This window comes from Pinus tabuliformis, chromosome X, assembly GCF_031772625.1.
Source record: "Pinus tabuliformis cultivar Carrire ecotype Pingquan chromosome X, CPIR1, whole genome shotgun sequence".
NCBI lineage: Eukaryota > Viridiplantae > Streptophyta > Pinopsida > Pinales > Pinaceae > Pinus > Pinus tabuliformis.
Genome location: NC_142308.1, coordinates 1,177,747,418 through 1,177,770,780, shown reverse-complemented (window position 1 = coordinate 1,177,770,780; position 23,363 = coordinate 1,177,747,418).

The window sequence follows — 23,363 nt, the reverse complement described above, 5'->3', positions numbered from 1 at the left end:
GAAGCATCTTCCCTTCCACCTTTGAATCTCGGTCTTCCTTGACATTGCTTCTTCGAACCTGCATTGTTCTTCTTTTTAGCATGAGCGGAGAATGCAGTAGGTTCATTCATATTTGAAGGCATGTCTCTCTCCATCATCCTTGTTTCTTCTTGAGTACATCTAGTCAACAATTCATCAAAACCTGGAATCCTGTCATTGTTGAGGATAGTAGTGTTGAACACATGCCATTCACGAGGGAGACCTCCAAGGGCAATGAGAGTGAGCTCCCTATCAGCAATAACTTCTCCAATTGAAAGAAGCTCATTTTTTATCTCGGTAATCCTCGTGAAGTAGGATTGGATATCTTCACCTCTTCCCTTCTTTATGTCCTTCAACTTGTTTTTGAGAAAGAGGACTTGGTTTGCATTGCTAACTTTGAACATGCCAACCAACCTATCATACATCTCCTTAAATGTGTTCAAATCGGAGATGTATGCAACCAAATGCTTGTTAATAGAATCCCTGATGATCTTCTTAGATTTAAATTCACCTTTCTTGTACTTTGTCTTAGCGGTAGTCGATGCATTTGAAGGGGGTTCAGTAACCTTTCCCTACACATAGTCCATAACATCCTGCTCTTGCAGAGTCAAATCAAGAGACATCTTCCTTGCATGATAATCAGATTTATCATTGAGCTTGTCATCAAGTTTGAAGTAAGATGTGGAGGCCATTGAATCTTGTCCTTGTCCAACAAATCTCAGTGATTCCTCTTTTCACTCTTGCTTGGGCTTTGTCTTCACCTCAGCTTTGATCCCATGTTAATTTTACATAACAATGGTATGTTCTATGCTTAAGAGCAATTTACTTCTTTTTTTCTTATTAGCCGAATATCAATTTCCAGATTAGCAATCACATTAACATGACAGTAAATGCAGATAGAACATAAATAAAAAGCAGAAGACAAGCCAAGACAAGAGGACACAATATTTGGCGGATGCTAAGGAAAAATCCTAATGTGGGGAAACCCTTTGATCAAGTCTTCTTATTATTCTTCAAAAGTTCAACACATAGAGAGTACAATATACAAAATTCATTTGCCCAAACATAATCAAATTTGTCCAGTCAAACTGCAGTGAACAGGATGCCCTAACTAGATAGTCAACGCTAGTCAACCTAGCAGAATTACTCCTCCAAATCAGCTTGGTCAAACCCACACAATTCGGCCTCAAAGAACAATTTGAATTAGCCCAAAAAAATCTATAAAAAGTCAGTGAAACTCGGTCAACGCAAAGTCAAACATGTTATCAACGTTGGTCAAACAGCCCAGAAAAACTCGAAATTTGTGCCAAGAAATGTGGCATGCCCAAACATAATTTCTCCCAAGAAAAACACAGTCAAACAAGGTCAACTGATGCCCAATCAACGTTGGTCAAACTTGTTGCAACTTGGTCAACACATAAAAACAAAAAAAGTACAGTCAGTCCTTCGCACGTGTGGAGGAGAGAAGCTGTCCAGAAACCCGTACGACCCAATCAGATGAGGAGAGAGAGATACGTGAGTGATGACGAGTGTCCAAATGAGGTAGATGCTCCTATTTATATGCAATGTTGAGGATGAAAAGGCATGATTTTTGGGCTTCTGAGCCTACATTAGTTTGTTGGCCGACCTTGACAATTTGTCCATAAAAAAAAAAAATCATAATTCCATTTGTACATGTCAAAATGAGATGTTCTTTAGATCAATCCTACACCTCTCGGAAAGAGGAATCCAATAAAAATATCAACTTCATGATATGAGTTGTCCAAGGTGGAGTTTAGCCCTAGTTGCCAATTTTCACAGTCAGCCACCCCCTCCCCTTGCCCCACATCTTGGGTCGGGCCTGGAATGATGCTCGGAGGTTGATGCAGCTCAAAGAAAAGGAAAAAGCATAATTGGCCACATTCAACAGGAATTGTACCATAAAATGCAAAAGATGGTCGGGACAAAAAGGATTTAGCACGTTGGCAAAAGCCATGACATTAGCTCTACCCCATTCCATGGCCATCACCCTAGTTCCTACATGGCCCTTGATGAGCCTCCTTTATCATTTAGGAACCCATGATTGTCCCAACCCCCAGTGGGTGATGAACTGCCCCACCTTATAAGGGGGTATCCACTGTTATACTTTACGCATCATGCTCTCATTACCTAGAGCCCCGTGCAGTTAACCAAAGAAAATCATAAAAAGAAAAAAGGCATATGAAGAAGGGTGAAAAATCAAGGCCAGGGTAACTCATGCACCACGATTGCTCCCTCCTACACATTATTTACCCAAGTGTGGGCTTCCCTTTTATTAGCTACCCTTGTACCATCCCATGTGATCCAGGTTTCCCCCTTTCATTCCTTACTCTATTCCATCATTATACCACATGCCACCACCATTTGAAGGATGTATCACGAACATACCACCCCCTTCAGAGGTAGAAACCACCTAATAGGATGCCCAATTAACCCTATTTGGAGCTGAGAGACATTAGCACGTGCCAAAGCCCACTATGGAAGGGCATCCCATTATGAAGTGTTCACTTGTTATCCATCGTTTATAAACTCTTTTACTTGATTTCTTTAATGACTTGGTGTGCTGGAAGGCACGAGGACGTATTGGTTCTTATGCAGGATTGCAGGTGGTTTCCATTTGGGTCTAGTCTCCCTATACGGGGTCCTAACCCCAGAGGGCTACATTAACACATCTAGGGTGTGTGTAGAGAGCCATGGGCCTCCACAGCGGCAAACAACACTCCATGGATCCCCACAACCATTCAGAGATTGCTTTTGGTTCACTTATTGGACGAGGAAGATGCAATTGATCCATCATGCCCAGTTGGCCCCAAGAGTTGCACCATACACTTGGCAGATGATCCAAGACTTGTATGATGATGTGGCATCACTTACACCATCGTTTTAGCCGTTGTAAGCAATCTACAAACATCTTCGCTTTGTTTGGATACCCATGAGGACACTTGTGTGCCCCCACATGTCATTTGGAGCACCAAAGGTTATTACAAAGGGCCAATCCCTTGTCCACTGGTTTTGGGAGTTCAACTACAAATTATAGCACATATGGACTCCATTCGGCCTCCTCCAAGGCCCAACGACATGCATTATTCATTATTCAACCTCTTTAGAAGCTTATTCTTTTGTTTTATGAACTAGTTTAGTGGGCTTGTCACCAAAAGTTAGTCATTTTGCACATCATTTTATTGTAGGGGCTGATGTAGGCCAAATTAGCTAAATCAAACTCATTAGAAGTGTATAAATACAAGTGATGTGAATTCATTTTAGCATCATCACTTGGATTGGATCATATCTTCTTGTGAGATTTTCGCTATCTTTTGAGGATGAGACTTTTTGGATGAATGGATGAATTTCGATGTTTGGTTATTCTTCTTTGCCTTGGAGCTTCTATGATTGGAATATCTTGGTGATTGGATATATTCTTCTTACATGTAAGTACTATGTTAATGCTATTTTGATTCTTTATTTTGCTGCATTCATGATATTGAGATTTTCGCTATTCTAAGGTTAATTTGTTGCTTTCCTTAGAACGAAATTGTAGAAATTAAACCTCTAAATAGTGTTGTATCATGATTAGGCCATGTTTGAACGAATGAATATTCCTAGAGACATCCTTGTCTTGACAAGTCACCAAATATTGTTGAATGAAGTATAAATGACCTTGAAGCTACTTCCATTAAGCCCCAATGCCCAACTAAGTTGTCTTTTAGGCTTCCTTGACAAGGGGAAATCAATCCAAACTGTAAATCTTCCATGGCTCCATCTCTCCCAAAGGACAAAGCACTAGTCCTCTAATGATCACTTTAAAGCTTATTTCTTTCACCTTCCCCTCTTTTTCTAGGCCTAGCCTAGATAGGTCACCTAGGGCATCAATTATCTCACAATCTAGCCATCCAAATACTTGATTTTTGGTCCACAACTGCATTGGTGTGTCCTTAAGGAGCCCTCCAAATTTCATGAGATTCCAACAATGGGATCTTGAGATATCGCAAGCCCTAGCTCGAAACCAATTTTGGCCCTTAGTTTCCCTTAGGCTAGAAACCTCATTAGGATCCTTGCAATTCCTTTCATTGAAAATTCATTCATTGATCCCTTTCCCCTCCCTAATTAGGTCAAGTATATCATTGGTTGTTAAATCCTATCCTCTTGACCTAACCTCGAGTCCACCTGCTCCCATGTGGTCCCATGCACTATCAAGGTTAATTCTTCGAAGATCACATGGAAACCAAGTTTCCACAATAATTTCAGGGCTTAGTGATCTTCTTTATAAGACACATACTCAAAACCCAACCCTCAAAATTCTCCCCAAGCCTTTCCTAGAGAGCCTTCCATCTTGTCTTCCAAAACAATCAAGCCACAATCTTGAGCCTCTCTTGTAAATAGGTTTCTAGAATCACCCTTCATCCTATCTTTGATCTATTCATCTTTGTGATCCTTATCATACCGGTCTCCCCCCATCGGTGAAAGTCTGTAAAGAGTAGGGAGCTTTACCTGAGGTGACAGTGGGCTATTGCTCCATTGTTTCCCTTGACCTAGCACTTGTCCCTTTAGGATTCCCTCCTAGGACCTCTGCTAGTTTGAGTGGTAACAGTGCCTTAGCCAGTGAAGACCAAGATTTGTCTCTCTAGCATGGATGTGAGTTCATGAGATAGACTTCAATTTCGATGAGTTGATTTCCAGTTTACTACAATTGTTATCAAGGTTGCATGTGTATTGTTGGAGCTTCATTACGTGGAGTCTTCTTCAGTTTGACTAAAGGACAAGGTGGCAGTTAGAAGTTCAGTTAGAACGAGTTAAGTCTTTAGTGTTGAATGGAGAGAGAACAAGTTAAACTCTCAGTTAAATCGCAAACACAACTAAATACTAGGCCTCCTTACATGCTCGAATTCTATTTATAAAGAGAAAGACAAATGCACAAGATCGATCATTCTTGAGAGATCAATTTTGTGTGTGGAGTGCCCAAAATTGAGGAGTTTGTGTGCAATGATTTAGAAGACTTGTGCGCAAGGAAATAGGAAACCACAAGTGCGCAAGGAAATATTCATTTTTCATACCATGTTAATTTTTCATAGGGCTAGATTGTTCTTTGTTGTACATAATTGCATCATTATATACATATCACATTCACCCAATAACATCTTAACATTATTAGCAACTACGTAGAAAGAACAATAACATCAACATTGCAGTGGAACATAAAAGAACAATAGAAGAAAAGCATGCACAAAAGGGGCACCGGGATTTTGGTCAGAGACTAGAGCAAAACCCCACAAGGGGGAAAACCCATCCAAATTCTTCTTCTATTAGATATTCATCAATTGTTCAGCTAAGATACAAAGTACAATAATCATGAGACATCATCATCAAACACATTAGGCCTCCTAGGGCCAACCAGAGTCAGTTCACAACTTTGTTTGTGAATTGAGCAAAGTTAATCCAAAAGAGTTGTTATCATATCTGCCATATTTGTCATAGAACCACTATCACAATCAACAGAGCAACACTGTCAACACTAAATCATAAGCAAGGTCACTGCCATTACTAGGTCACTGTAGCATATGAATATAAGAACAAGATTATTGTCACATTAGGTCACTGCCAAGTCATACTGTTATTGTCATGATCATGTATATAGATCACTATCCTGTATCAAAGTCTCTATCATAAGATTATTGTCATAATAAATGTCAATGTCTTGCCACATCAAATGTTGTTACTATCATTAAGAGTAAGTCATCATCAAGTTCATTGATATGCATTATTTATGGTCACTGTCATATGAAGGTTCCTGTCATGTCATATACAAATATGTGTGAGCGTCTAGGTCAAGATCATGATCAAGTCTCCTCACTATTATATGGATTAAGATCAAATCATAGTCCAAGTCTAAGTCAATGTCATATATATTTTAGTCATTGTACAAGATATTCCAGTCACTATCCAAGACAATGTCCAGCATATTCTAAGGCACTTTATACTGTGAATAATAGTCTTGTGATGAATATAGCCACCGTCCTATCACAATGCAAGCACATATGTCAGATTGCGGAGTATACAGAATCACAATGCCACTATGATGTGTAATGATTCCTTTGTTTATGAATGTGATACCTCTGGTCTTATATGCGATGCCTCTGAAAAAATATGATGCCCTAATTTATGTATCTGATGCCTCTGGAAATGTATGTGATGCCTTTTTTTATGTATGTGTTGCCTTGCCATGAGAAGTCAACAAGGATGTGGTGCCATGCTACCAATGTGATGCCATGCCATACCATGCTATGCGATGTCAACAGGGATGTGGTGCCATGCTACCAATGCGATGCCATATCATGCCATGCGATGTCAACAGGGATGTGGTGCCATGCTACCAATAAGATGCCATGTCATGTCAACAAGGATGCGATGCAAAGAGAATAGACAATGAGTCGACCCATGAGTCACCGAAATAACTACAAGGTACGAGCAAAGCAAGTCATAGAAATAAAAAACAAGCCAAAGTGTATTGAACCATGACGTCGCAGAGATACATGGTTGAGCGAGAATATTATATGCATGCCACAAAATATGTGTTGCGGATCATACGACAAAATAAAAGAACCTCAGAATAAAGTGTGTGAACCATGCAATCATTCGGTGATCCATTTAATGAGACTTCTTGCTAATTCATATAATTCGATGAGGTGACTTTGGTGCCAAATGAGACCCTTGCATTTTGAGTGAGGTCAACTTTGTAATTTGGAGGGAGAACCAAATTTTATTTTTCTTTTTTTCAAATATATTTTCAATTGCTTTTCCTAATTTACTCGAGCCACATTGAATAAATTGATTAATAATTTCCTTTGACCAATTTGAATTTTTCTTTGGGGCCCAATGGGCCTTCCTTTGGGCCTTATGGTTTTTAATGGGAAATTCGTCCCGAAGCTGCCCAAATTTCAACAGGAAATAGGAGCTTGTGCGCTAGAAAATAGGAGCCCAATTGTGCGCTAGGAAATAAGAGCAACTGCGCAAGGAATGTGTCGCAGGGATCAAAGATTCTCAGGGCAAGTCAAGGCTATTCAGCAGGAGAACAATTGTGTTCTCAGAGACAGATTGCTAGCTGCATTAGCAGCAGGAATTGTAATATATCCAATTGCTCAAAGAACAATCAATAAAATATCACAACAAAGAAAGCATGTTTTCCCTTTTTGGTTTCCTTGGTAAATCAAGTGTATCAATTTGTGTGCATGTGTTTTCTCTCTGGTGTTTTTCTGCAGCTTATAAATTATTAAGAAACTTTGTATCTTGGTGAAAGTAAATTTGGTAGTTTCCAGTTGCCTTGTTTTCAGTAATTCATCCAAGTAGTTGCAGAGTTTCAAGAAAATTTAGCACACATTGCCATTCATGACTTTGATGACCATCAAAGTCCCCAATTATTTTCAATGGTCTGGTTCCTTCTTCTCTAGCTATGAGGATGCCTCATAATAAGGTGTAGGTCTCTCCTTGATTGTTGGTGGCATCACCAAACCCCATGCATAGAATGCTACAAAATTTCCCCAGGACCAAAGATTAACCCCCCACCCCCTAACATCTACCACCCTCAATATTCCAATAGTGGAGTTTAATCTTACGTTGGAACACAAGCAGGAAAGATACTCTTCAAAATTATATTAACATTTAGGTAAATATAGCACTTGAAGTAACAACTGTCTTTAAATTTGGTAATAACCAAAGACAAATTCAACATTTCAGTGATTTTAAAATATATATATATATATAAAGCAGCTGCAAGGGCCACAGATGACATGACCCAGACCCCACAGATAGGATGCTACAGAATTTCCCCGTAGTCAAAAATTATCCTCCCCCAACCTGCTGCCCTTTAAAATATTCAAATAGTCATCAACATATAAGTGGAGTTTAAATTTGAATTGGAACACAAGCAGGATCCATACTCTTCAATTATATGAACAGGAAGAGTATTTAGGTACATATGGAACAAGGAGTAACACCTGCCTACAAATCTAGTAATGACCAAAGACAAATTCAAAATTTCACTGAGTAAAAAAATAACAACCTTAAGACAGCACCCTATAAATCAGAAAACTGAAGGAACAACCTTGAGACAGCTACCTAGTAACTAGCTAACAGAAATTAATAATTGGATTGGCATTAATTCTAACACCCTCTCTTAATGACCATTTAATTTTCCTTAACACCAATCATTTCTCTAAAATTCCTAAACGTTTCTTTGCCCAATGATTTTTCGAATAAATCTGCTTATTCATCTTCAGTACAGCAGGTAGACGAACACAACCTCTCCTCCTTGTACTCTCTCCAATGAAAAGATAAAGCACTTCAATGTGTTCAGTTCTGCCATAATAAACTGGATTTTTTTGCTATCTTGGTAACACTCTGGTCGTCACACATTAAAGGTATAGGGTTTTTCTGATGAAGACCAATGTCACCTAAACTCTCTTCAAACAGCCTCACAAGTGGCACTTGCAGCTACCTTATATTCAACTTTAGTGAAAGACATGGAAACTGTGGGTTGTTTCTTGCTAATCCATGAAATAGCTGATCCTATGTTGAAGACGTACCTTGTAGTAGACTTCCTCTCATCACAGCAACAAGCCCAATGTGAATTTGAGTAACCTTGAAGCTCAAAATTCGCAACTTCCTGATAATGAACACCGTAATTAAGGTTTTCTTTGACATATCAATTGATCCTCTTGGCCACTTTCTAATGACTCTATCTTGGCTGATCCCTAAATCTGGAAACTAATCCAACTGAAAAACTCAATCCAGGCCTTGTAGTCATTAGATATATAAGGTTGCCAACAAGTTGCCTATATACAGTTTTGATCAACTAGATCAGGATTCAGAAGTATCCATCACTCTGCACCAGCCTCCATAGGGGTCAAAGAAAGTTTCCATTAAAGCCATATGAATTTTTTATAAGATATCCCATGCATATTTTGCTTGGTACACAAAAATCAGATTTGATTTCTGCCAGATTTCCATGCCTAAGCAGTAGTGTAGGAAACCAAGATCAAACATATCAAATGTCTGGTTCAAATCAGCTTTCAACCCACTTATCACATCTTCATTATTTCCAGTTATGATCATATCATCTATATACAAGACATGATAGTGATATCACTTGCATTATTAGCTTTCACAGACAAACTTGGTTTTGATGGCCTTTTATCAAATCTATAAATCTATCGTGTGCCACCAGGCTCTTAGGGCTTGCTTAAGGCCATAAATAGTGTCCTTGAGTTTTCAAACTAAGTGTTCTCTCTCATGCTCTTCAAATCCTCAAGGTTGAAGCATATATACTTCCCCTTCCAAATCACTGTTCAATAAGGTAGACTTGACATCCATCTGATAAACATTCCAACAGAATTGGACAGGCAAGGACAATACTAAACATATTGAAATTTTCTTTGCAATGGGTGCAAAGGCCTCTTCATAATCAATACCCTCTTTTCGAGTAAATCCTTTGGCCACAGGTCTAGCTTTGAACTTATTAATGAAGCAAACAACCTCGAACTTTGTTTTGTAGACCCATTTATAACCAATAGGTTTCTTGCCAATTGGTAATTTAGCCAAGGACCATGTCCTATTTCTGGTGAGAGAATTTATCTCTTCTCTCATTGCATTATCCCATTCACGAAGACCATGTGCTTCAGCAAAAGAGGTGGGTTCCTTTAAAGTCAATAGATCAACCATTAAGGTAGAATTTACCCTGTACTTTGATGCTCTCTTTTTTTGTGCTTCTATCTCAGAATCACTGAACGATTATTTTATTCTCTAAATCCAGCAGTCTATATGGCTTGGTTACCTCACTATATCCAATCAACACGCACCTCTTCCTCTTGAGATCTAACCTGAATCTTTTTGTGTGTGGTACATGAGCATATCCCACACATTCAAATACCTTGAAGTGAGCAATGGTATGATTTTTCCCATTCCAAGTCTCTGCTGGCACAAAAATTTTAACAGCTTCTATGGGACACATGTTCAAGATATACACAACTATATCTACAGCCCATAGTTCATTCTTTACATTTGAACTACAGCGCATAGTTCATTTTTTAGATTCGATTTAATTAAAACGATGAAGACATCAACAATAACTTGTCAAACTCCAGCATCCCTAAATTCATGGGGCAAAACCTTTTGGCACTGTTGCCGCAAAATCCAGCAGGCCCGGTGTAAAGCCTCACCAGGTGAGGAGCCATACCTTGTCGCAACAATGAGGAAGGGTTGCCACTATCACCTCTGCAACCTTCCTCCTGCTCTTTTAGTGGGACTTCAACCACAAGGGAGGCTTCCATAAATGACCTATAAGGTATTGTAATACTAGGGCCCAAGGTGATTAATGTTTGAAGGTCTAGAGATGGATAGAGGGCTTGGCAAGGCCAAAGATGACCAAGCTATTCAAAGCTAGGGTTCACGCACTCTAAAGTTATACCTATAAAAGGGCTGCTATAAGTTAGGGTTTGAATGATCTCCAATAAAAAGAGCATGCAATGGCATATAGCAGCCTAAGAAAATCCCTCCAGAGGAGCAAGGGCTTCATGTAAAGGCTAGGGCCAAACTAGGGTAAACAGCTTAACGCTGTTACATATGCATAAACAGCAGTAAAAGAGGGTGACGTTAATCCTTTTAGGGCATGTAAGGCAATTCACTATGCTAGATTTTGCATGTATAACATTTATAGAGACTAACCTACAATTCAAGGTCACTCTTAGGCAATAAAACAGCAACTTTAACACATAAATCAGCTCCTAAATCCTAGTGACTGCCCTAGCCGTCTAGGAGAGAGAAAATAAGAAAGGTTTTTATTTAGTTTTGAGGTGATCAACACACTTTTGGACCAGCACCTTATCCTCCAAGGGCTAATGGAGTCTTAATGGCACAAAATACCAAGGAATGATAACGAATGAGTAGGGGAGCATGCTCTAGGGCATCCACTTCTACAACCCTCATTATTATTCTTGTGAAGGGTACAATTAAGTAGAAGGTCTACACATATACAATTTCCTTACAAGCTTTGAAGAAGACAAATTTACATGCAATTACGAAGCAAAATTTCAACAATGATAAGCACTTAATCATGGAGTAGGTGAAACCTTACTTTAAACATGAAAGCATGCAAAATATCAATGATAGACAATAAATTTACAATAATCTTCCACATGAACATTTCTATCAATCCTAGGATAACGTCTCCAAGCAGAAATCACTTCCAATAGTAAGTCGCATCCACAAAGATCAAATTATGCTCAATGTAGCAAAAAAGAGTCAAGCCGCACTCTCTTTTTGGGGAGGCCGAATTACATGTGTGTGATAATAAGGTAGACTGAGGTGGGGCTCTATTCATATAAGCCTTCTCCCACTCATTTTACAAACAAGGAAACTAAGAAGACCTATTCACAAGTTTATTTTGAATGTTCCACAAGAAAGAGGTTACAAGCCAACCTCATAGCTCAAAAACATAACACGGGTGTCATAAAAGCCCACATGTGTGGGAATAAATGCTTCTAAAGCATGACATAATCCTCCAAATGAGCTCAATAAGCCACCAAAAGGTGTGATAAGGGCTAATTAGTGCTCCATACTCCAAGATGCATTTCAAAGATCATGATCAAGCTATCCAAAGTCATCCCATGCCAACACATCATGTCCAAGGTGCCCTACATCACGCTCAAAGCAAGAAGAGGGGTCACATGGCACTCAATAAGTCAAACATTGGAGCTCCAGGGTGATGTACAAGCCCTCTCTTGTCATTTCAAGGATGACCATCATCATCTAGGCCTTAAAACAAGTGATACCCATCAAATTGTGTCAAGGCCAGCTTGGGGGCATCCTGGGTCCACTGGACACATCATCAATATCTCCAACACCAAGCTTTATGGACTCAACGTTTCAACATCTTGGGGTCTCTCAAGGTGTCAAGCATCACATGAAGTCATTAAATAGCCCAACGCTCTACTCTGGGTAGGCAGCGCTGCATCATCAAAGACAATCTCTCTCTCTCTGCAACGAATAGTATAGCCTAGGCTGCTCTGCTAAGGAGGTGGGGTAAGAAACTCAAGAAGCCTTTATTTTTGTGATGAGAAACGCCTAAGAAAACCTCCTCAAGATCAGGTGTAAATCAACAATCATTAGATAACCATGGATGCATCATAGCGGACCATACTTAATACTAAGGGCACAACCAATATTTCACACAACGATCACCTTCAAATATCTAACTAGACCAAGTTCCATATAATTGTTCCCTCTCTTATGTTAGGGATGGCTAGATGGATAACCCTACTAGGTATTTCCAGACCCCAAGGGAGGTAACAGGTCCCAGATTAACTGGTCAATTCATAGGTGCAAGTGAAGATGGTGACAATGGAGTGGGCATGACTTCAGGGCTAGATGCCATAGCCAAGTGACCAGCTAATGGTGGTCCAACATCTTGTGTATAGATGTAAGGAGGGAGCAATTGTGGAGGCATGAGTTACCAGTTCCCTCTGTCTGCTTTTTCCACCCCTCTAATGTGCCTTTAGTTCTTTGTGATAATAATTTGATTTGGGTGCATAGCTCAAGAGCCCAAGCTTGCATTTGCGAGATTTAGCATTTATTACCCCTTAATGATAAGGCAATTTATCACTCATCGAGGTTAGGACAATACAAGGGTTCATTTTTATGGATGGAGCATAAAGTGCTCTAGGAACCAGATGATGGCTAATGAGGGGGGTAGAGCTATTACTAGACTTTTGCCCATGCACTAATTTTTGTCTTGGCCATATTTTGCATTTTATCTTTTTCTTCCAATGTGGTTTTTTTTCCCTTTTATATTTCTTAGTTGCATCGACCTCCAAGGCAAAGTTTTCTAGCCCAAACTCAAGGATGAGAAAGTGCCAATTTCCAAAACCAATGACCATAATCCCGAAGAATTGATATGGAATAGAGGGAATAATGGAAAGTGTTAAGTATGGAATATCATAGGCATGCTACTTCAATCAAAGCCTCCCCAATAGTGTCTTTCCTATAATCCTAAGGCCTCAGAGGAGGTCCCACTAGACTACAACCAAAGACTAACCTCACAGGTGAAGAGAGGGAACAAATATACAATGAAAGATCAGTGAATCATCCAGATCACCCCTTGATTCATATTACTATGCCCCAAAACATTAAGTAAAAGCATATGATTACAATATGGTTAAAGTACCCATCGATGGATGACCCACCTTCCTTCAAGAAGGAATGTTGAATGAGTGAGAAATTTGATCGGAGCAATATGTGGAGGATCTATGGCATCATACCATGTGTTGATTAGTAGGGCTACTCGCTGGATGGTTGTCCAAGGAGGTGGAAAATTTCTCCTATGGGTTACCCACTTTTTGATGGGTAGCAGGTTATTCAGAGCATTATACAAAGATAATCACATCTCCAAACAAGACCAAGACAAGTGGATCATATCTATCAAAAACAAAATATAAAATTGAATATGTATCAACACATCAACCCTAAAATATCAAGTTCATGGTAAAAATAACAACCACCCATAAAGGGTTATCATCAACTGTGAACATATTGATAAGAGAGGTAATTTTATTAATGTTTGAACTCTTATCACAAATAGGTCAATGGGGCTATTAAGTACACCAAAGTGTGATGCAAGTGGGAGCACAAAAGGCCACTCCTATAAAAGCTTTAAGCAAATCTAGACTATGCTATGCTAGATAAGATCTATGGTCTAAGATCATCAAACTAAGAAGCGAGTGGTAATGTAGAAAGATGCAAGTATCACTGAGAACCCCAATACAAAACCTCCAATTGGTGTTGAAGTTTGTAGCATCGGACAGGAACTTCCACACAGGTCTAGGGTCAGACGTGTGGATGTCCTGCAAAAAGGTCCTTTCTATTTTGTAATTCATTTTAATTAATGTTAATTATTAAAGTGAAGAGTATTTTATTAGTGATTTAATTAATGTCTAACAAAATGTAAAGTATTTACATGAGTGATTTTAATGTTATCTCCACCGTTGATTGGGATTTAATCTCAATTGTCAATCTCATTGAGAGAACAAGGTTATGGAGACTTGACCATCAACTCAATGTTATAAAAAGAAGACAATAAAAGGAAAAGACGCAGAGCATTAGAAAAAAACACAAATGAGAGACTGCTCAAGTATTTTCACCTAGTGTGCAAGTCCAAAGGAAAAAAGAGGATACAGTGTGAGCAGCAAAAAGAGATTAACCCAGATCTCAGAAATTGAAGGGGTTGAACATATCAGGTGCAGATGCAACTTCAAGAGGTCGTACAACACAGCAAAAGACAAGGGCGGCAATACAAATTTCTGGGACAGATTTCAGCAGTAGCATGAGGGTTCTTACAGCAGGTTTTGGCAAGCTTGTAGAGGTTGTATGGTGCACCAAAACAACCATGTTTTGCTGTAATTTTTCTTGTCTTCTCAGTGGTCTAGTTTCCCAGTTTGGGAGCCCCTATAAACGTGGAGCAATTTTAATGACAAACCAATATTTGAAGGGCAGAAATTCTTATGGGTATTTTAGAAATTGGTCTCATGTATCTTCTGTTGATTTTCAATTTCCAAGTAAATTTCCAAAAAGTATATTTTATTCTATGAGCTAAAGAATTCAATATAATTTCCAAAAAGTGTATTTTATTCTATGAGCTGAGAAATCATAAGGAATCTATTTACTTAGGTTGCTAGAATAGATATTTTAACATGGTATTAGAACCTGATCTCTAAGAGAAGTCAATTTCCAAGTGGCTAAAATAGTAGATCTAAAGGTTACTATAGCAGATCTAAAGGTTCACCAGTAGATCTGAAGGCTACAACTGTAGACCTAGGTGACCAACAAACAGATCTTGTGCAGCTCTAGGTATACGACAAGTAGATTCCTATAGATCTGAGCGACCAGCAGACATGCTTAGTGCAGATCTGGGTATACAACAAGCAGATCCTGCAGATCGAAATGACCAACAGAGAGATCTAATGTTGACCAAGGTATACAGCAAGTGGAACTTGCAAATCGAAGTGACAAATAGATAAATATAGTGCAAATTTGGATTTACAACAGGCAGATCTAAGTGACCAGCAGATAGATCTAGTGTAGATTTGGGTATACAACAAGCAAATCTAGTAGATATGGGGACCATAAGTTATTTTTTACTAGGTGCTTGAAGGACTAAGCACATTTGTAGGAAAGTTTTGCTCAGATCTAGAACATGTCAACAACTAGTCTTAGGCTTGAAGATAGATTCAATGGAGCTTCAAACTTCCTACCTTGAAAAGCAAGAGTTATGTTGCTTTTGAAGGAAAATGAACTTTGGGAAATTATTGACAAAGTAGTTCCTTCATCGACAAATCCACAACAATTGGCAGTTCATGAAAAGGAGGAGATCAGCACCATGTGGGTAATCTCAGATGCAGTGAAGGATCTTCTAATCCCTCACTTGTCCAAGAAGAAGACAACCAAGGAGATGTTCAATGCCCTGGTAAGTCTCTACTAGAGTAAGAACATAAACAAGAAAATGGTATTAAGGAATAAGCTTAGATCTACACAGATGTCCAGATTAGATTCAGTTATCAGTTACCTCATGAAGATCACTCAGATTTGTGATCATCTTGCAACAATTGGGAAGTAGGTGATCGATGCAGAATTGGTAAATACAGCACTTAATGGACACTCAAACCCTTGGGAACCATTTTTCAAGGCTATTTGTGCACACGAGAACTATCCCACTTTTGAGAGGCTTAGGGATGATTGTGTCCAAGAAGAGACTCGAGAGAAGTCTAAAGCCAGCAGGAGGACGGTGACAAGAACCTGGCCCTTGTCAGCCAGACAAGGAAGGGCAATGGAAAGGGTTCCAATAAAGAAAAGAGTGAGGAGTCAGCCTCACAGCCGGGGAAGAAGAAATGATTGAGTGAAATCAAGTGTTTCATATGTCACAAGCATGGTCATTATGCATCATAGTTCCTAAAGTGGAAGGACGGCAGACGGAATTCATAACAGCAGGAGGTGGTAGCCTCAGTAGAAACTCAAATGAGCAAGTTTGCTGTGAAATTTGAGAAGGCTTTCTCATATGTTTCATGTCTTTCTACTCGCACGGTTTCCAGGAGTGCATGATACATGGATAATGGTGCATCTCACCATATGATATCAGCATGGCAGTTGTTTACCAGTCTGACAGAACAGGACTCAAGGGTACATGTGCAGCTTGGTAATAATGCCAAGTATCCAAAAAATGGAGTTGGAAGTGGAGTTGTTGCATGTTCCAAGGCTCAAGAAAAAGTTAAAAACCTGCTTTCAATCTCGATCATGGAAGATAAGGGTTTCAGAAAGGGCAAGCACTTATTAGACCAGAACAATCTAGCCCTGACACAACTCAGGTTATAGGGGTTAGAGAGGGCAATTTGTACATGTTACAAGGTGAGCATGTTCAAGCCTTGGTTCATAGCAGTTACAACCTATGTGAGTTGTGGTATGGAAGATGGGACACCGACATTACAAGGCGTTGTTGATTCTGAGGGAGATTATCACTGGTCTTCCAAAATTCAATATTGAGTAGCAACGGCAAGGTGCGCAAAGGATGTGCACTTAGCAAGCATGCCAAGGCTACTTTCCCAAGCAGCAAGCCCAAATATAAGGAGATTTTCGATTTTATACATTTGGATGTATGTGGGATGATTTCAATAGCATCAATACAGGGAGGAATGTACTACATGTCTTTTGTTGATGACTTCTCTAGGAAGACATGGATCTACTTCATGAAGATCAAGGATGAGGTCTTCGGTCAATTTCAAGAGTTCAAGATTGTTGTGGAGAACTAGATAGCAAAGAAGATCAAGGTCCTAAGGTCAGACAATGGGGGTTAGTATACCTCCAATGACTTCAAGGATTTCAACAAGGAGGCAGGAATTAAGAGGGAGCTAATCGTATCTTACAACCCACAACAGAGTGCAGTTGCAAAGAGAGAACAAGTCAATCATAGGGGTTTGTTAAGGCTTTGATCCATGATTAATATTTGCTCGTGTTCCTTTGGGCAGAGGCATTCACAAGATTCCATACAAGATCTTGGAGGACGAGACATTAGAAGAAGCATTCATTGTTGTGAAGCCAAAGGTGATCCACTTATATATCTTCGATTGTCCATTGTATATACATGTACCAAAAGAGAAAAGGACCAAGATGGAGCACTTCAGCATAAAGGGAGTGTTTATGGGATAGAGCAAGACTTCGAATGCTTATAGAATTTTCGTTCTAGCATAATGGAGGACTGTGGTCAGCCAAAATGTGAATTTCAAGGACCTTGCATCCAGGAAGTCAAATGAGACCATACCCATGACAGAGGACAAGGAGCAAGAAACTTTGAAGGTTGAGTCTAGTTCAACAACTTCCAGTTCAGGATGTTGACCTTCAAATGACAAGGAGAGATTAGCTCCATCAAGTTCTATTAAGGGACCTCGATGGTTCACGCAAACATTAAGTGTTCAGGAGCATATAGAGGGTCCAAGCAGTGTAGTCAAGGAAAGCAATCCTCAAAAGAAGTATTTGAACTACGTGGCACTAATAAGTAACATCATTGAAGAAGTAATAAACCAACAGGTTTGGAGGAATGCCATGGTGGGGGATGATGTGTGGCATATTGTGCCAAGACCAGAGGGAAAGCTAATCCCAAGTCGCTTTTCAAGAAGTTCCTTCCTCCCTAAGAGGGAGTGTAATGTTTGGAGCATTGGATAGGAACTTTTGCACACATCTAGTGTCGAACATGTAGTAGTCATCCAAAAAGGTCCTTTTTATTTTGTAATTCACAATAATTAAAATTAATCATTAGAGTGAAGAGTTTTTTTATTAATGAGGGTATTAATGTCTAATAAAATGTGAAGTATTTACATTAGAGGTTTAGATATAATCTCCATTGTTAAGAGATTTAATCTCAATCATCAATCTAATAGAGATATTAGGGTTATGGAGACTTGGTCATTAACTCAATGTTATAAAAGAAAGACAAAGTGAAAGCAAAAGACAGAGAGAGTGTTAGAAGAAAAACACAAGTAAGAGAGTGAAAATATTTTCACTGAGTGTGCAAGTCCAAAGGAGAAAAGAGGAAACAATGTGAATAGGAAAAGGAAATTAAATCGACTCTCAAAATTTGAAGGGGTTGTACATAGCAAGGCAGAGGCAACTTCAAGAGGTCATACAAACCAACAAAATAAAAGGGAAGTCATTCAAATTTTTGAGATAGATTTCAGCAACAGCGAAAGGGTTTTTATAGCAAGTTTTGGCACGGTGATATAGACTGTATAGTGCACCAAAACAGATAGAAGTTGCTATAATTTTTCTTGTTTTCTCAGTGAACTGTTTCCCCAATTAGGGAGACACTGTAAGCTTGGAATAATTTTAATATAAAGTTTATATTTGAAGGGCAAAATTTCTATGTATATTTTGGAGATTGGTTTCCTGTACCTTCCATTGATTTTCTTTTTCCAGCTAAATTTCCAATAAGTGTATTTTATTCAATGAACTGAAGAATTCAATATAAATTAATTTTTTAGTAAGGAAATCACAAGTAATTAATTCACCTAGGTTGTTGGAATAGAGATTTTAACAGTTGGAAGCCAAGGGGAGGATGTCATGCCTCTATGGAAAAATGTAGCTCAAGCAAGAACTTCTTGCACAAGTCTCTCTATGAACACGCAAGAAGTTTTTCCTGACATTTCACTTGTCCATCTTAATGTCCTTGAGTTGATTCTTCAAAGCAAGGATTTGACTCAAGTTGTTTACTTGATACATTTCAATCAGCTTGTCATATATTTCCTTAGATTTCTTCAACTTGGAGACATAGGTGATGAAATGGTCTCCAAGAGAATCAAGGATAATCTTCTTAGCCTTGACAACAACATTCAAATTTTATGGCGGTCCTGCTACCTCGTTTTCCACATATTCCAGTACATTATGTTCTTCAAGGGTAATATCCGATCTTGCCTTCCATCGACTAAAATTCGAAGCATCATTCAGCTTCTCTTCATTCTTGAAGTAAGAAGAAGACATCTTGATCAAGTCAAACAAATTTCAACAGCAAGTAAGATCTCTTTGAAGTAAAAAATATGCAAAGAAGTGATAGCTCTTATCTTCTTGGGCAACAAATTTCAGCAGCAAGTAAGATTTCTTTGAAGTAAAATTTTTGCAAAGTGACATCTCTTGTCTTCTTGGGCAAACTAAGATCTTTTTGAAATAAAAATTTTGCAACAAAGTGATAGCTCTTATCTTCTTGGGAAACTAAATTCAGCAGCAAGTAAGATCTCTTTGAAGCAAAATTTCTGCAAAGAAGTGACAGCTCTTATCTTCTTCGGCAAAGTAAGATCTCTTTGAAGTAAAAAATATGCAAAGAAGTGATAGCTCTTATCTTCTTGGGCAACAAATTTCAGCAGCAAGATATCTTTGAAGTAAATCTTTTGTAAAGAAGTGACAGCTCTTATCTTCTTAGGCTTGTCTTCACCAAAGCTCTAATACAATGTTAAAATTCTGATGTTCTATGTTGTAATAATTACTTATTCCAAAAACTTCTTTCTACAAAAATATTAGTTAAGAAATTGTAAATAGAACATAAACCAAATAAGACAGTCAAGAACAAAAGGAGACACAGAGAATTTAGGTCAGATGACCAGGGCAAAACCCAACCAAATTCTTCTTCTATTAGATATCAATTGTTCAACAAAGATACAAAGTACAATGAGAGATCAAGAGAATAAGTTCACCCAAACCTGAACAAGCTGTAGCATGAAGATCATTGGTAGCAGCAGCAAATGCAAACTTTGAATCAACCTTCTCTTCAACTTAATCAAAACTGAAACACTCAATCAACCTTGGCTCACCAAGTTCTTCTCTTACTCTCTCTCTCACAATCTTCTTCAAGTCTCTTCAACTCTCTCTCTCAAATGCCATTAAGGAGAGAAATGTCTGCCTTAGTATGTCATTGAGGAGAGGTACTCATGTGTTAGTAACTTATGCCATTAAGGAAAGGTACGCATGCCTTAGTTAAGGAGAGTAAGAGGAATCTTTTATGGCATGCCTTTAACGAGTGTAAGAGGAATATGTCATGTCTTTACTGAGTGCGTAAGAGAGAGTGTAACATATCATTTTGAGAGAGAGAGAGAGAGAGAGTTACATAGTGTTATGTGAGACATCAAGGAAAGAGGTGTGAAGTAATTGAGGTGATGAAGGTAAGTTCACTTGTAATTCTTTTTAATCATAATATCGTAAAGGATAATAATAATAATATTAATAATATTGATGCTTAAGTCCAAATTGAACTATTAAGATTGATTAATGATAACTTAATTGACTTTCCATCAACTATAGTTGATTACCAATTGATGCAAGGTGATTCACTATTATTGGAAAGTCATACTTGAGATGCTAGACATGACTTTCTATTTTTAGAAAGTCACTCCAAAACTGTTAGAACTGAGATTTTATTTAAGGAAATCCATCTCTGAGTTGTTTGTTGTTGCACAAACTAACAAGCCTTGTAGAGAGGCAAAATCTAGAGGGCACAACAAAACTTGGGACAGAGGCCCACTGTCACCACAGCCTAAGTCCCCTTCTCTTCTTGGATTTTAACCGACGGGAGGAGTCCCAGTATGACTCACTTGTGATAGATATGTGTCTATAATAGGCCTGAAGTGAGGAAAGTTGGATCATTCAATGGAAAGGTTCAATGAAAGTGCAATCTTTGGGAGATGCTAGTAAGACTTTCCATGAAAAACCCTTTGAAGGAAAGGTTACACGACACCTAGGGTTGAGATATTTTATGATATATGAGTTCATCCAAGGTCAAGGTAGACAAGAGAAAAGGCTATGAAGGATATACTTCAATAAGTATTAAAGCACAAGCCTTGCAGAAATCCCCAAGTTGAAGGATTAGCTTCTAAGGTTCCCACTTGGTGTGATGGCTGAGGCATCAAATTTCTGGAGATCCCACCATAAGAATTGCATCAAAATGTGAGGATCACTAAAGAAGGCACTAAGGAAGAGATCTATCCAAACAATATTGAAAGCGCGCTCCTCAGATGGAATTCGCACCAAGCCTTAGAGAGGCCTCCCTATCCTTAAAGGGACAATTAAAAGAGGGGCAAAGAAGGTGAAAGAAGAATTATTTTGGAGTAAGATGTGATCACCAAGGATTTTAGATACAGTGTCTACCCATTGGGAGAATTAGAGTCTAGAATAAACCAAGAAATGGCAACTCACTCTTCAAGGAGGCCTAAAGAAGCAGCTTCGCTATCCTTATGGAGGCAGCTACACAACTACTCTAGACTTCTACATTTTGATGACAGTTGCTATGGACTTCCAAGGATGCAAATGCAATTAATCATTTAGGAACATTCGTTCATTCATTATCTTATGAGTAACACATGCAAAATTCCAAATAGTTTCAATGCTTCAAACAATTTTTCATCAATTAGGGCACATTAATAACCATTAGAAAATATTCCATGCATTAAACATTCACCAAATCAGAAATATAGCATTGAAAAGCACTTACAAGACAATGAAGAATATATCCATCCACAAAAATGCCAAAGAGAAGCTCCAAGAATGATAGTGAAATTATCCAAACATCAAAGTTCATCAATAACATCCAAATTCGTCCTCTAATTGTAGGTCCAAAATTCTCAAGGGAGAGATCGAAGATCCAAGTGATGATGGATAGAATGAAACTACGTTTCATCTATTTATACATGAGTTATGAGTTCAAAAATGAAAAGAAAAAACCCCTCCAATGCCTAAAATGTCTAGTAACCCACCCATTATTACAAGCCAACCATGATAGCTCAAAAATTAAGTGGAATAAGCCTTCTTAAGCCCACACAAGGCTGACATGGATGTCCTCCAAATGTTGCAAAACATCTCTGAACCTATTTGGGCTCTGTGGACTCTAAATGGGTCTCATGGGTCTCCAAGTGGCTCATAATCAAGTCGATGCTCCATTAATGAAAGATAGAAGATAACACATGCCCTCCCATGTCTCCCTAGAAAAGACAAAAACTCCTCTAGGCCCTAGATCAGCTGCCAAGTGTTGGGTGCAATGTGTAGCCAGTTGTGCAACATGGTCGAAGTGCATCATCAACTCTGTATAACTGGGGCATGAACAAGCAAGTGGTGTTTCTGAAGAAGCCCATGTTGTGGCAACCAATGCTCCACATGGTTGGAGGCTCCTAGCTCACAACACTCACCCTACAAGTGCCATTATGATCCTCTGGAGGGCTTGGATCCCATATAGGGAGGCCAAGTCCAAGATGAAAACCCACCTGCAATCTTGTACAAGATCCAATGTGTCTCCTCACCTTCCAATACAATGATTCATTAGTGCAACTGAGTAAAAAAAATTACTAATCAAGGGCAGAAGTGGACACTTCATAATGGATTTCCCTTCCAATTTGGGATTTGAACGTGTACTGGTGTTATCTCGCTCGGTAAGAGAGGTTAATGAAAGACCCTATTAGGTGGTTTCAACCTCTGAGGGAATGATGGGTCCAAGGTACATCCTTCAAGTGGCAAGTGTCATGTGAAATGATAATGGAACGGAGTGGGGGCAAAGGGAAGGCTCCAAGACACATGCCATGGTACAAGGGTAGCTATGATGAGGAAAGCCCACACCTTGGGTATATGAATGTAGGAGGGAGCAATCGTGGTGCATGAGTTACTCTGGCCATTGTTTCTTCACCCTTCTTCATTTGCCTTTTTCCTTTTGTTGATTTTTATTTATTTTACTTCTCGGGGCTCAAGGGGATGAGAGCATGATGTGTATGATATAGCAATGATTACCCCCTCAAGGTGGGGCAATTCATTGCCCACCAGGGATTGGGGCATTCATCTGTTCCTTAATGATGCAAGGGGCACTCATACGGGCCCTGGGAACCAGGGTGACGGCCATAATTATCGGGAGTAGAGCTCATGTTTGGCTTTTGCCTGCGTGCTAAATTTTATTGTCCTAGCCATCTTTTACATTTTGTGGTACATTTCCTGTTGTATGTAGCATATTATGCTTTTAGCTTTATTTTCAGCTGCATCAACCTTCAGGGCATCATTCCAGGCCCGACCCAAGGTGTCGACAAGGGGAAAGGGAGGCTAACACCTTGTGGACCCATTGGACTAATGTGGACCCAGATGGGAAAAATGTGGAAAGGGATTGTATTGAATGGAGGGGAGTGAGATAATGGTTTGAGAAGCGGGACCAGGGAACCAAAATCAGTGTTTCCCATGTAGTGCCACTCCTAAAGCCAGCAACCGATAAAAGAGATCCCACAGAA